Raw genomic sequence first — 16507 nt, forward strand, 5'->3', positions numbered from 1 at the left:
TTAGCTTTAAAATTGCAGAATTAACAACCCTGGAAGGTTTAAGAAACTAAAAAACCCCCCAAGGTAACAAGCAGAAATTCACAGGGGCCTCTTTGGGTGCCCTATTGATTCTGCTAATTCAACAAGGGATAATTGCAGAAAGTTACTGGAGACATTTAAAACTCCCTAAAGCACAGGTTTCTATCAAATACTGGCCTATGGGCAGAGGGTCTGCAAAGGCTCTTTCAGCTTGCACAGCAAAATGAGCGTTTTAACTCTCAAAGTCCTATAAGGAACACTTTGATTGCCCTAAAGGAAAACATAATTGTACTTCTAAGTTAAGTAATGCTTTTCTATAACAAATCTGTAAAAGTGTGATCTTATTTGCTTACAATAATTCAAATAAGAGATAGTACTGCCATCCAATAACTTTGAAACATAAGGAACTATAATTTTATCAATATATTCTGAAAATTAACATTGAATAGAGGTATTTGTCTATTTTTAGTTAAATTACACAGGCTTTTTAGTTTAAACATATTATTATTTGTATAAGACAGTCTTTTTTTTCCTTTGTGAGTTTACAAAGGATCTTTGTTGGTGTTGATTATTAAAAGTGATTTTTCTTACTGATTATTAGAGATTGGTGAGGAGCTAATATTTATCCCTACTCCTTCTGAGCTCTAATCAAATTGAGAACAACCATAAAAAATGAGATGAGACTTAAGATATAATATCTCCCCTTAATATTGTTAATATTATATTAGGTGAAGAAATTTGGACTTTGAGAACAAAGTAAGACTTCATATTTCATTCTGCTTTCCAAACTAGTCCTTGGGCCTATTTGTTGGGAGTGTTGGATATGTGGATGTTTTGGACAGAGCGTAGCCTGTAAGACCACATGGAGAATAGTGACTTTTCATATACCCTAGTACAGAGCAAGCTAGGGCTCAGAGAGTCATGACCTTATTCCAAGTCATGGGGCTTCACCCGTGAAAACAGAAGTGGAGAAAGAGAAAATGCTTCACTGGTGAAACATTGACAGAGTGCAGGAGAGAAAGCAAGCTGGGCAGAGAATGTGGGCCACCTCTGAACTATAACCCTTGCTGCAGTGTGCCAGTAAGAAAAGTCACTCTTCCCATGAGAAGGAGAGTCAGAGGGAAGGAGAAAATAGTGAAAGCTTCCTTCTTAGTACTCACCTGACAAGATGAAAGTTGGTAAAGTTCCTATTTTATGGGAGGAATGTGGGAAAATAAAAGGGTTCTCCCAGTTCTTGTCAATGTAGCCGTGCCTGTAGTGAATGGGCTGTTTGAAGCCCTGAAAGGCTGAGAACTGTCTCTACTTTTGGTTACTATAAGACCTGGCTCCTGGTGTCCACCAATGATTTAAGTCATGGAATAATTAAAAAGAAAATATTCAGAAAAAAATAAGACCTCAGTGTTCTACCCATGGCAGTTTAAACTATCAGGTACTGCCGGCCTTTATTGTCTCTTCAATCATGTTATTTCATTTATTTCAGATTTCTTAAGAATGTTTTAGTAAGGCAACCTTAGTCGTACATAAGAACAAAATAAAAATGAATAAAATTTAACTTAAGCTATATAATAATACATCAATTTGCCTTACATTTAAATCACAACATCAGAGGGATGGGAAGAAAGAAAAGGACCTTATATCGTTGGTTGGCTGTTGCAAATTGTTTTGGCAGGTCAGTGACATCATGGAAGTTATTATTTCTTTATTGTAATTAAGTGTAAAGAAATGTAAAATTAACATCTTAGTATTTGAGATTTGTCTGGCTGTGGAAGCGCCAGCCATTCTATGCAAAAATGGCAGTGCCCTAAGAAGAGACACTTTATTGTATCATAATTTCTTCTCAGGAATGAGAACATCTTTTCCCAAAATTTTCATTTTATTTCATTGACCAGAATTTGGCACCATACCTTTTCCTATACCAATCAATAGCAAAGACAATACTAACATGATGTTTTCAGAAAAATTATGAGAATAAGCTCATTTTTGAACTTTTGAATTTAAGGTGTTCTCATTCTTGATCTACATAAATGTGCCGTGGAGCCTTTGCCATAACCGTTAATCTGATAGGGAAAGAAACAAGTAAATTCATGTTGGGTTGGCAAACAAATGTGTCTGTGAGAAGACACCAAGCATAATTACTGATGTAGTGGAGACTGGTGGTTAGTGAGCCTTAGTTTTAATCCATCTTCCCAAATCACCTCCTAAATTCCCTCACGTGAGAGATTAGAATCATCAGCTAAGTCAGTGGTGCTCATGTAGCATAATCAGCTGGAAGGCTCTTTATAATACAGATTACTTACTAGGCACCATCCTCAGGCTTTCTTATTCAGTAAATCTGGGGATTGGCTAAAAAATGTGCATTTAACAATTTTCCAGAGGATGCTGACGGTATAGGATATGGCTACTTAAATGCTGATCTTTAGGAAAGATGGTATCTGGCATACTGACGGAAAAATAAGTGCAAAATTATTTTTTAAGCATTAAATATGCTTATTTATATAAAATAACATTCAGTAAGTATTAACTTTTCTCAAATACATTTATGTATATCAATAACATTCAGTGTTAGCTTTACTCTAGAACTAGGTTAATCAAAATTACAATTTCTGTTCTTCATTGTAATTAACAATTTACTGTTGTTTATACCCCATAAATGCATATATATCAAAAAATAATTTACTGTTCATTAATTCCTTGGTTTGAATATTTCTATTCATCTGTGTGCATTAAGCAAATGTATTGCGATATGCCTGAATTTTTTTTTTTATGTTTTGGATATCAAGCACTCAGTACTAACAAAATTCTCTACTTGAGTTATTCCAATGCTGTTTTCTGCTGACCAAACATGTAGCCAAAATCCCATAAATATGCCTCAGGCTTCATGCTGTGGGGAATCATTTCCTAAGCTTGTCTGACTACAGAACACACTTAAATATTGGCAGACTATCAAGTAAATCTCATGAGATGCAATGTCCATTCATATTAAAATGGACAACATAAATGATCACACGAATGAATTTTTGCTATAAGAAACAACTGAACCCTGATTTATATGCTTTTAAAGAAATATTATAAAATCAATTAGAAAAAATAAGTCATGTTCATTATGAATAAAAAGGACAAAATAAAGTAAAATAATTTACTTTACATGTTGATAGGCAAAACCCAAAGAGCATTTTAATAAGATCAGTACTTTTGAGTCATTTCTTTCTTGTACAGTTAATACTATGAATAATTTTATTGTATTGAGTTGTTTTTATGCTGGGTAGAATATTGAGCCTTTTGGTATAACTTTTTTCCATTTTAATGTTGTATGACAATCCTGTTTGCACAGGTCTGTTACATTAAAAATAATGTAGTGAACTGTATTTCAACAATTAGAGACTCCTGAGCTGGGCTATTCTAAAACCTATTTATTTATTTCTATAAGATCACTCATCATCTGAAAGCCAAAGACTTTAATTGTTAATCTTCCCTTTGATTTATTCTGACTAATTCCAACAAACTTTTATATTTAAAACTTTCTTCTTCCTTTCAATTACAGGTATGTGTTTTAAACATTAAATTTTCAATAACATTGAAAAGCAACTATATATTGAAATTATAAATTAAGACATACTAAAGACTAATGTATATTTCTTATAAATCATGTCAAGTTAGAACAACCTTGTGAAGGGAGCTTGGGGGTTTGCTGGAACTCTTCAAACTTTCATCTGGGAATTAACAATCTGCTTGAAAAATCTGCAGTCAGGTTTTACTTGAAAAACACCACTCCCTGCTTGGTTTGTTTTTTGTTCTTTTTCTGAAACTTTTCTCTGTGTAATGTCTGCTCTACTCGAGTCGGCTATTTCCTAGTTTCCTGGGTCTCACTTCATGCTTGTGTAGAAAAACCTTCCCCTGGAATGCTCTCCCCAAACCTCCCTCCATGAAAATTATTCTGTCTACCCCTGAAATACTTAGAACTTCCCTGTTTATCATGGCAGTCACTAGCCATATGTGACTATCTAAATATTAGTAAAATAAAACGTCAGTTGTTCCATCGCACTGACTATGTTTCAAGGGCTCACTAGCTACATGCAGCTAATACACAGCAGTGGAGTATGCAAATATCAAATATTTTTATCATCACAGAAAATTCCGTGGAAAAGCACTGATGTACAGCCTGTGCAATTTAATGTCTCTTTTCTTTTTTGTTACATTTGTCAATATTTCATATTCTACACTTTTAGGAATTCAAAATAGCATTTTTCACCTCACAAGTGTTCAGTACTTGGGAGCTTGTTACATTTTCTCAAGTGCAATTGAATATATCTTCCAAATTACAATTACTCAGTAAATACACATTTCTTTTTGTTTCTTTCTCTTGGAAAATGAATTAGAGAATCTCTAATTTCCATATGTCAAGAAATAGCGCCATGTCTGATAGGAGACAGACATGATAAGTTAATTAAATGGCAATCCTGTTCTTGTCTAATTAATCAATCCAACATTGCATAAAGTTGATCTTCTTTTGCTCTAACAAGATTAGGTATATTCTATTGACCTTGAAAAGTTGTTTGCCTCCTCCTATGTCCTTCTTAGTATGGTGGATTGGCTTTCATATCGAGGGTGAGAGTAATATGCTAAATTTCATAAGGTGCCAAGTAAGACAAGTAAGCTTGCTTCTATTTGCATGCTACTTAACTAGGGAAATACAAGGCTGACCCTTAGGGAATTAATAAACCCCAAGCGACACCCCTTATTCCTGAAGCTACTTCCACTTTATTAATTCTTCCCTCTTATATTTACCTTCTAAGGTGTTGAAAAGACAGGAAAAATATTGGTTTGAATGGCATGGATGTGGTTTTGGAAAATAGAGATTTGTATATCACAATGAGCATCTAGTGAGTATACTAGGATTTTTTTTAGACATTCATTTTTTGCTGTTTAAATGTTTTATTTGTTAATACAATATGTCAAATATTTATTTTAGGTAAGATATAGTAGATTGGCACATCATCTGGATACAATAAAAGTTGAGACACTGATATCTAAAGATAAAACTCATGAAATTAGTTCATCTGAAAAACCCTAAGTATTGTTTCTTTAACATTAGAAAGTGACACAAAGTTTATGTACTACTCTATTATATTTATCTAATTATTCTTGTTAGACAATAGGGAACTAGTATATTTTAAGTATTTTTTGTTAAATTAATTGGGTGACATTGGTTAATAAGATTATATAAGTTTCAAGTGTACATTTCTATGATACATGATCTGCATATTGTATCGTGTGCCCACCACCCAAAGTCAAGTCATTCCCGTCACCATATATTTGCCCTCCTTTACCTTTACTAGCCCCCTTTTTTTCTGGTAGCGATCATACTGTTGTCTGTATTCTCTCTTCAATAGCTCAGCCGGTAGAGCAGAGGACTGTAGACATTCATTTCATTAACAAAATAATTTATTTGGGGGAAACAGCACTAGAACACAGAATTTTCTAAGTGTGTGTCCTACCAGGGAAACTAATCTCACTGATGACAAATATTCAAAATGACACACCAAGGTAAGAGAGTGACGTATTCACTTCAAGCATAATTTACTGCTTGCTAAGAGGTTTTCAGCCAGAATGAAAAGATATTTACAATTCCAGCAGTTCGTTATATAACATAATGTGAAGCTTTGAAAGGATCACGTGCATACCCATGTTTCTCACTAAGTGCAAGGTACACGTGTATGGAGAATTTTTTTTTCTTTTTCTATCAATCCTCCTTTTAGCTTGTTTTCTAGAAATATCTGCCTTTTAAAAACCATCCTCATAAGTAATCACTGTGTTTCAGTCAGTTTTAAAGAGGAATTGGAACCAAATTGCACCATCACAAACTAGCCTACATACCATCACGTTGCAGAAAAAAGCACTCTAGGTAAAGGCCCTCAAAATTGATATTAATTGTTATATGGAAGCACAAAACACGGAGAAACATTGCTACCACTAATAATGTTTTCCTGTGAATGACAGATAGAGAAGTATTAACATACCTACTGCTCATATCTGCACATGAACGCACAGGTTGTCTAACCACAAACATGTAGTATCCTCCATAACTTACCCTATTATGTGGAAGTATGACATTCAGGCAGCTGATACTGTGAGAAGCAGTTAGATAAAACACTATCACTACTATCTCTGTGGGTAGAAAACAACTCAGGAATTCAAATACCTGCCCCACTCAAAGGGGCAGCCAGAATCTGCCTAACCGTCCTCATGGCTGAATTTATAGGATTTGTTTTTAAAATGTAAATTTCATTTGCAGTGGAATGAATATGAATGCAGTGACCTCACCCTCTATTCATCAATAAAGATTTTTCTGCATCTTTCTCTCACTGAAATACTATTCCTATGGTTTGTATTTCCATATGAATCAACCCAGCAAGGGTATGGAACCAAGATATACACAGCGGGAATATTTCTTCCCTTGCGTGCCTCCATGTTTGAAGTTGACATTAAATAGTACTACCTGGAATAATGAGGGAAGCTGCATTGGCTTTTGTGGCCCAGAAAAGTGGCAATGTTAGAAGGAAAAACAAAGCACAATGATAAGAGTGAATTAAAATAAAAAAAACTAATTAAGGATAAAGACCAGCGGCTGGTAGATATATGTGATGTTATCGAAGTCTGTTATTTTAATTAAAAAAAGTAAGATCTTGCCAGTCACTTTGGGTTTCAGCATCATAGTATTTACTGAGTGAAATGTATCAGCCATCATTCTCATGTGAGTGCTCATAATATTAATCCCTCTGTTTGGGATGTTTCTCTTGAAGGAACCTGTGCAGAATTCTCTGACTTGTGCATATTAAGGAGTTTAAGTCAAATTCCTGCACCTCGAGCCATTGTCTACTATGATGATCATTCAGAGATATTACTACATCCTTACAGTCTACCAGTGTTAGAGTTTCTCTTAGCCTATTCAACTACAGAACAAGAACCATCACAGGAAGATTGAAACACTTGAACTGTGATTTGAAAAATTCAGTTCAGCCCTGGAATCTTGGCCAGTGCATTTACCTGAGACCACATTTAAATTTCTTTGATATTTCTTTATAGAAAAGTATAATGCCCTGATGGGGAAACATGTTTCATCTTAGTTACATTGGCTTTGTTAAGTAAGCAAGCAACCACTTAACCTGTAAGCAAAAGAAATGTACAAAATACAACCTTCATTCCCTTTGCATTCCGTGATAAGCAATTGATTTTTCATAGAATTATTTTCAATCAGCAATTTAGTTACGCTAAATAAAGATTTTATTTTATTTTTTTCGTTCTAAATAAAGATTTTAAAAACAAGTATAAGAAGCAATTCAGCCTCTCTGTAAAAGTAGCTGAGATACTTTTTACAGAGATACTGTAAAAAGTACGTGTTTGTAACTATTGAAAATGTTTTCTTGACTTGCCTTGATTGGTTAGAATGGGTAAAAACAAGAACGGAATGACTTTCACCATTTTTGTGTTTCCCAAGTTGTGGACATGCATGGCCTGTAACAGAATTATAATGGTCCTAAATTTCATTACAGTGGTTTTAGAGTTAGGAGGACTTTTGAATTCTGTAACTGCATTTTCTGAGCCTTAAGACATTCAGGGACTGAATTTAAAGGGCCCTTTCCTTCTCCCTCTAAGAATATAATTTGCATAGTAACATGTGCAGAACACAGGAAGATACTCCATTCCGCAGAGTCTCTGACAAGGCGTCGTTGCCCACACAGGCAGAAGTTTACTAGCATTGAGGAGGGGAAAAGAGGGTCATGAGATAAAGTGACCACAATAAAAAAGATGAGTGTAAAATACTACTACTCTAGGTTGTCCTAGAAAATACCAATTTTTAAACTTTCTTTTAAATTTTCTAGCAGGCTTGTATAAAGTTTCCATAAGATTGAAGACTTAAGAATGACATGTTCATTTGATAAGTTATTTATTCATTTAATGCTCAAGTTGTTGAAAGAGTGTCTATTATAGTAAAACATAATCAAACAGAATTTTATGAAAGCTGAAAAGATTAGCAAACAGAAAAATAAGGGCCAAAAAATGGTAAGATAAATGTGGGGTAAAATAATATTTAAAATGGAAGCTATGACTAGTGGATCACCAATTTGTCAGGGGTGTTTCAGTAGTCAGTGAAAAAGGAGAAATATGAATCAAACATTCTTAGAACCCATACATTCAGAGAATCAGAATATTACCAATGACGAACTGCAGCCATGCTATGAAGACTGAGGACTGAGAAACTGATCCTATGGATTATCATATAGATAGTCCTTGGTGATATAATTAGAGATATGTTCAGGGGGTCCTTACAAAAAATATAACAAATTACATCAGGCTGTGACTTATTAGGCTCTTAGGCTGAGGGTGTCATGCCCAAAACACAACTTTTGGAATCCAATTCTATCATCAGCCAAAAAGAAGAAGGTGGAGGAAGATGAGGAGGAGGGCACGGTGGGGGTCAAAGAGGGAAGAACTAGTCCACAAAATTCCATCTGCATATTTTCTTCTGCACACTTCAAAAGGATTCAAAGATGCACATACTTGTGTATACAAACAATTCTCTGTGAAGTTAAAATTCATAATCGTACAGCAAATCCTGCTTAGGGAAAGACATGTCAAGATTCCCACATACAGGATAGTATTTAGCCACTTTTTATCTTATGGAATAATAGGATTTGACCAAGAATAAAGTGTAATAATTAAAGGGGATATAATTTTCAAGATGTAATTGATAAAACAGCAGAGAATTTTAACAGATAGTGGAGTTCGTGAAAGGCTGCCTAAAATTGTTGTATACTCCTCTGGTCTTGGCCTGTATATCAAGGATTCTAGCATGTGGTTGGTCAAAGGATGCTTTGAAGGGTACAGTGCATCTTCAAATTCAACACTGTATTAAATTTTTTTCTAATCCTCAACATTGTGTTCATGAGCACATTCACATCACTATCCTTTTTTCAGTACAAACGAAACTTTATTTTTCTTGGGAAAAGAGAGGGAAAGGGAAAAGTCAGCAGGTGTGTTACAAAATGATGGCAAATGGTGAGGGAAGTACCCATCACAGCAAAAACACCATCAAATAAACTCCCCAGTTATAGGAGCTACATTCATCCATCTATTAAGAAGTCCTGTGGCCACTTTGATGTAAGTTTCTTGCACCTTCATAAAAGCCCTAAGTGACTTGGGTGTACATTCCCTTTTTTGGTCTTCCAACTCCACTTTCTTCATGAAAGTCTCACTCATTGCTTCTCTCTACCCTCGAGTTAGATATTAAAATAAGTTTGATTCATCCAAATAAAGCAGTGTAAGAGCTTGATATGAATCACACCAAGAAATGGTCTTGACTCAGGAGGTTGAGAAAAAGAGGTGGAGTGTTTCTAGTTTTATGAGGATTTTTTGCACAAATCACTTAAGGGTTGTGAAGACACCCACAAATTAAATGTGTATGTGTGATCGTGTGGACTTTTCTTGGGGGAGAGATGGAGGAGGGAGTAGGACAGGATTCAAGTATTTAGGACAGAGGATCTGATCCAAAATAGGAAATAAGGGGAGGGGAAGACAAAAGAAATGAGGGTTCAAGGTCATCACTTTGAGAAGAATTGCTCCCAAATGAATGTTTTGGGTTCCTTTTCCTGATGTAGAACCTTTTGTTAAACATGCTTTAGCTGTTATTCTCTCAATACAATAAGATGTTTGTAAGTAATAAATCCCTAAAAGAACATGAATAAAGAACAGAACATTATATTTGCACAAACTAGACCACCTAGCCATGACCAATTCAGTGACTCGTGAAGTCCTACAAATCTCAGAAAAATGCAGTAACTAGAAAGGGACTACAGTTAGAGAAGACAAGAACCCAAGATCAGACATACATCACCCAGTGTGTTCTACTGCATTTGCCCCATTTCGACACAGTGAAGTGGGTTTGTGGTGGTCTCACAGCATGTATATGGAAGCCCACTCTCCTCCTTTAGCTACTAGACACTGTTAACCACTGCTGCAGGGCACTGGCTTCAGACATCACAGAGAAGCCCTCATTGCCCTGACCAATCTGGCTCAGTTTGTAGAAATGTCCCTGTATGCCAGAAGGTTGTGGGTTTGATTCATGTTCCGGGCACATACCTAGGTTTTGGGTTCAATCCCTGGTTGGGGTGTATATGGGAGGCAACAGATCAATGTTCCTTTCTTAAATCGATGTTTCTACTCCCTTGCCCCCTCCCTCTCTCTAAAATCAATAAACATATTTTGAAAATTAAAAAGAAAAAAAGAAGAAGCCCTCATTTAAGAGTGTATCTGGTAGTCAAGGAACAAAAGCCTGGAAATTTTAAGGCTTGAGGAATTTAGTCCTTGCTTCATATATTCATCCCTAAGCAACACAAGATGGGTACACAGGTGTCGTTCTTAAAGCCTGTCCTTAACAACTCACATTTTTAACAAAACACACACATAGACCCTGTTGTGCACGGGAGGCCTAGCCCAATCCAGTGAAGACCGTATCTTATATGGGAAGTGAGTCCATTCCCTGAGATCAGAAGTCTGGAATGGGAACCTTTTATCTCATATAAGGGCAACCCTCACCTCATCTTGGCTTCCTCTTGGAGCCTCTCACCTGGCTGCACCTCTTCTAACATCTCTGTACCACCTTTTCCTGTTCAGACTAGTTCCCACTCTTCCAGTAGGAGATCAAGACATGGGTCAACCAGCTCAAACCTACTCTCCACAAAACAGTCAAGGTAGAAGGGTGTCAAGAAGACACTATGGCAGAAAAGTCAGTTCTAACTGGCAAAAATGAGGTTGTTCGAAAGGGCCCAAATAGTTGTTCTCTGTGGTGATAAAAAGTATTCCTGTTGGACAGAGTCAGAGCAGCTGCCCACTTATCCCCGAGATTGCTTATGTACCTGAGAACACAATGTGGGAATGACAGCCTTAGATAAAAATACAAAATAAAACAAAACCAGAATATTTGTATGAAGAAAATAAAGTTAAAATGCATATATCATATCATTTACACATGGCTAATGCAGCCGGCATCTTATAAAAAAATGAGCCCCAAAGTGTAATGATGCAAGGGAGCAAATAAGTGAAATCATGTCCTAGAGTGGGATGGGAGTGAGCTAAGGTCTGCATGCATTCCCCTAAGGCCCCTTTTGCCCCTTGTCACAACCCATTGTTTGGTACAGTTCCCGGCACCCTATCTCAGCAGTGGGTTACAAGAAGATAGGATGTCAAAAACCTTGCCTTAACTCTGAGACACTCCTTTTCACAGAAGGTAGTAGTTTGTGGGCTGGGTCCATCAATGTGGTCTCATTATTAATCTTTTCACTTTGACATTAGAAATAGTATCATATATTCTTCTTTGAAAAGAAAACAACTTCTCTAAGCAGGTTGCTTTTAAAAGCTAGAGATTCTGGTGATAGACTCAAACAATACAGGAAGGTTCTAGAGGGATTTCTCTAAAGCCCACACATGCATTTGGACAGGGCATGGCTGGAGTTCCTGTGCCTCACCCCTTCCCCACGTACCTCCTAATCCAAAATGGAGGAGGGGGTGATGCTGTGGTGCAGTGCCAACTTACCCTACCCACCCTATTTCCACTTTCTCCACTCTGCCAACTGATGCCTGCTTTTTGTGACTTTCTGACAGCAAAAGGGAGCCCCTTCACCACTGTGTCTTGATTCTAGGCCTCCAGGAGCAGGGCAGGGCTGTGGTCCTCTTCTTCTTCTTCCCCAGCATAGGCCGGCTTTCCCTGTGTGCTGGGAGCCTGCTGGGCCTTCAGTGGATACAAGGCCACCATGTGGCTAATGCTGTGGTAGAAGTGGCATTTCCGGGCTGGGTGGCAGTTTGCATTTCTTGGCCTGATGGTCTAGACTTCCATAGTTATGCTCCTGTCTCCTTTTTAAATCCAGTGTCATCACTGTGCCATAGCTTGGGTTCTTCTGCCTCCTCATATATCCTTCAGTGCCTTGCCACTACCACCTGCAAAGTGCTGGACAAAGTGCTGGACGAAGTGCTGGACAGAGCCCATCATGGTCAGCTGAGACCCTGGCTTCAGGTGGCTTCTGGTCCCAGTGAAGTCCAGGGGCAAAGGGGCAATTCCCACTTCTCTGCTTTTTAATGTGTTTCGGTCTTTGTCTTTTGTCTTTACTTTTCTTCTTTTCTTTGCAGAAACCCCATCTTACAAATGACACAAAATCCACTTTGGTTTCAATGTCTACTCATTGGTTCTGCCTTATAGAAGCTTCACAGATTGATTCTCCTCCCAACTCTATTCAACAGTCTTTTACATGTTCTGAAACACTGAACACATCACCCTTTTCTATGCTTTTGTTTTAGAGATTAAATGTCAACAGGAATACCAGCCATTCTTCAATTAACATAGGTTTTAGACTCTATCACTCATTCACTTTACTTAGAATGAGTTCTTGGTTGTCAATATCATTCTTAAAATTTTGCACCAATAATTGGAAGCAAGGCCAAATTAAAACCTCAGGGAAGCAGAGTGTGGGACAGAGAAAGACCAGGTTTGGGTGGTTTGGTTTGTGCTTGTTTTGGTGAAAGCAAAAGTACATAGAAAAGTAGACTTTTGAGTGAACTCATCCAGTTGTATGATATTGCTTCATATTGATTTCTTGACAATTTTACCACATAATATTACTAACCAGCATATCATCACATAATCTTGAAATTCTTCAGAAATTGCTTCATTGGGAAAATGCTGTTCCTAATTCCTCCACCAGCTGATCACTTCCTATATTCTCTCTTTCCAACTATGCTACTACCCAGAACTAATTTTGTTGTGTAGATTGGAATGATTATTGCTATTCCTTTGGAGAATATAAATATATTAGTGATTACTGACAAAGAGTTGACTATTAAAATGGTCACAGCATCACTGTTGATTAATACATACTTGGATCTACTAAAAGACTTTAGTGTTCTTTAATTAACCATAGTTAAATTCAGTCTTCATGAACTTCTTATACAGTGCATTGTTAAAATCAATATGGTGATTTGCACACCTCCCTTTTAGACTTAGTGCTTAGTTTTATCATATATTTCTACATCATGATCTTTTAAAATCTTGTCTGTACTAGGTTGTCATTAATTTGAAAACTGTGTATCATTCACGTCACTGTTTGTAATGTGCTATTGAGAGTATAGTGCCTGTTCTTAGGAAAATGTCTTCAAGCTGACATATCTTTAAATAATTCTCTTTGCATATTAGTTGTTCTAATTATAAATCAACTCATTATTATTATTTGCTCAAAATATTTTTATAAGAAGTTTGTCCTTGATATGGATTACTCTTTCTATTATAATAGTAATAAAAATAACAACAACAAAAAAGTATCTTTAAATATCTGTGTTTATGTGGGTAAGGGAATAAGTTGAAATCCATTGCTCTTAAAGTCCACATTTTCTTCTTTTCTAAAAATTGGATATTTGTTCACCTGTTTTTTCTGTCATCTTATAATTCTCCATGATTCTTTTCAAATATTAGGATTTTTTAAAAATAATAATATCAGACAAGTTTTGTCTCACTAATATGAATATAGTATGTTGGCTCTAGAAATTTGTCAGTTTGAAAGGGCCTGAGTTGCTTCATCCTTATCTGTTAAGCTCTCTTTGGTTTTATTTCTCTTTGAGGTTTGTTATAAGTCTGCCAGTTAAAGATGATTACATTTTTCCCACACTTTTTTTTGTTGTTGTTCAAGTATAGTTGTCTCCATTTTCCCCCAACCCCTTCCCACCATCCCAGCCATCCCCCCTTCCTACCCTTGATCCTACACCCTTTGGGCTTTGTCCATAAAGATCATTACATTTGATGGTGGCCTTTTTTGTCTAGCAGAATTGTGTAAAATATTTAAGTCAAAAAAAGAAAAGAAAAAGGTTTTAAATTTTAATTTCAACATTCATTTGCTAAGGAAATGCATCCATGTTAGTTTAAATTGGTTTCCTCAGGTGAAAATTGTAAAGAGTACAATTTACATGATGAACTGTGTTTGTTTGTTTTGGTGGATTAATTAGAGAGCATTTAAAAATTATTAAATAAAAAGTAGGATGCAATAGAGTATATTAGTGTTTTGGCAAATTGACTGGGACAATAAATAATTCCCCAGCATTTTCCCTCACACATTATTATGGACTGTAATTTCAAATTATATTCTAGGTCTAGAATCTTTTCTCTCATTTCTGTGAGCTATTTCATGATTAGGGAAGAAGAGACTTAAACCAAGTTGACCAGTTTGTGAAGATCTTTTGTAATAAGGGAAAAATTAAACTCAGGGTTTGCATCTCTGAAGCAATGATTTTCAGGTAACTCATGCACCTCAGGCTGAGAGCTTTTACTGTGATTGTTTAATGATGAACAAGAAGATTAGCACACATCCAACTTGACTGACTAGTCCATTTTCATTCGAGGATTCTAAAGTCCCATCCTGCCATACTTAACTGAGTGGCAAAGTATTGTGATTCTTTTCATCAAGTAGCCACAGTCTCAGACCTTAGAAATCTATAGAAAGTAGAGTGGACAGTATTATTTATATACTCAAAAGAAAAATACTCAGAATAATTATTGACTCATCTGAATAATCCATGAAAAATATTTCGGTATTTACTCAGTTCCCCATCTTAATTTATATGTGTAGACATAGCCTTGAGCAACATACCTCAAAATTTTAAAAATTTATGTCATTCATGTAACAAAATAAAACACTATAGGAAACACTTTGAAAAGTGATGATTGTTTAACCACAATCTGTACACCTAAAACTAATACAAAATAACGTTGAATGCAAACTATAATTGAGAAAAGAACTATAAAAGCTTTGTGAGGTTGGAATGGAGCTCTGCAGTTGATTGCATGGGAAAGGATCTTCAAGGTCCACAGAACACACCAACAGAATCTCCGTCTAAGATGTGAAGGGAGAGGAAACGTTGAACATCACATTGGGGGAGAATTGCTATAACCCCTGTACGGTCTCCTTAGACTTCTTAGAATTGGAGTGTTAAGACTGGGCACAGAAAACAGGAAATGTGAAACTGGGAAACATGTAAGAAATGGACTGATGAAACAACCCCCAAATAAGACATTACCAAGGAACTAAAGAGAAGGAATGTTTTATTTCTCATCTCAGGTAACAAACATCTATGGCTTGTTGCTTTTTCTCAACAAGGATAGTAGATTTGCAGTCAAGTTTACTTTAAAATTTCAGAGGTTTCTTTTATTGATTAAGCCTGTGTTTATGACTTGAAAGATTCAAGAATAAAGTGAAATTTTCTCTAATCCTCAAGAGTATCTGCAAAATTGATGTCACTTTCACTTACTGGATTAGGCAAATTATGTTGTATACTGAATGAGTACATGACAGGAAAATGAACTCAGAACTGTTTAATGGAAGACAGAAGTGTTAAGCACTGGGATCCATTTGACTTGAGGGAATGGTTCCCTCTTTTTAATGGTTAAAAATTAAATTATTTTAGCACTTTTAAATCTATTTTTGCACATATGTGCCTTCAAAAATATTGGGAAAAATAATAAATATTTGAAAGTTATAAGCAGCATATATAAAGTATCTTTGCAAAAATGTGTATGCTTAGAGATTTTTCTCCATCTGAAGAGTCAGTGAGTTCTTCAGATGCTTAATGAAATTTGAGAAAATAGCTTGGTTGGTAGGATACTTTCACTCAGAATGTTTTAGCCGAAAAGTCATTTCTGACCCTTTTCTAGTGAGAACGTGTAGATATATTTTACAAGGCACAATATTTAAGTAAGACTGCAGTTTCCAAAAGAAAAACATAAAATTGACTAAAATATGCAATATGATGATGTTTGCATACAATTTTGACATTGTAGCATATTCTCTGAGTTGCACAATGAATGTTTTATGAAGGGAAAACTAAAAGCATTTTTTAGCAATTCATATAAAGCCTTCAAGTATGCATATATTATAATTAAAGTTACCTATGAGGAAGCGACAAATAATGCTTTCCTCAATAACTTGATGCATCTTAAAAGCAAGTATTTGGAGACTGAAAGCACAGACAACTGCAAAATAATAACCACTTCCCTGGTTTCAAAATTTCTGACTTTTACTCATATGAAAGGATGTAGTCTGCCTGAAAGTTCTATGGAAGTAAGTGGAAAAAGGAAAAGCAGCTAAACAGAGGAATTTTAGCCATTTGGGACTTATACATCATGTTTGGCAACATGGATGATACTGATTTGGGGAGAAGAAATTGATAGAGTGAATATTTTCTTAAAGTGAGGTTTTTCATTCTAATTTGTCATCCTCACTCGACTTCACAGAACTGGGAGGTTAGGAAAAAAAAAATATGTATATATATTCCCTGGTTTGAACTCACATGGCAGGGTTTCTGCTTATTTTATATGCAATGTTGCATTTATTTATTAGTTACCATTTTACAAAAATCGATAAAACATTTAAAAGTCACACCTTTGAGCAATCAAGAT

Source organism: Desmodus rotundus, chromosome 1 (genome assembly GCF_022682495.2).
Source record: "Desmodus rotundus isolate HL8 chromosome 1, HLdesRot8A.1, whole genome shotgun sequence".
NCBI lineage: Eukaryota > Metazoa > Chordata > Mammalia > Chiroptera > Phyllostomidae > Desmodus > Desmodus rotundus.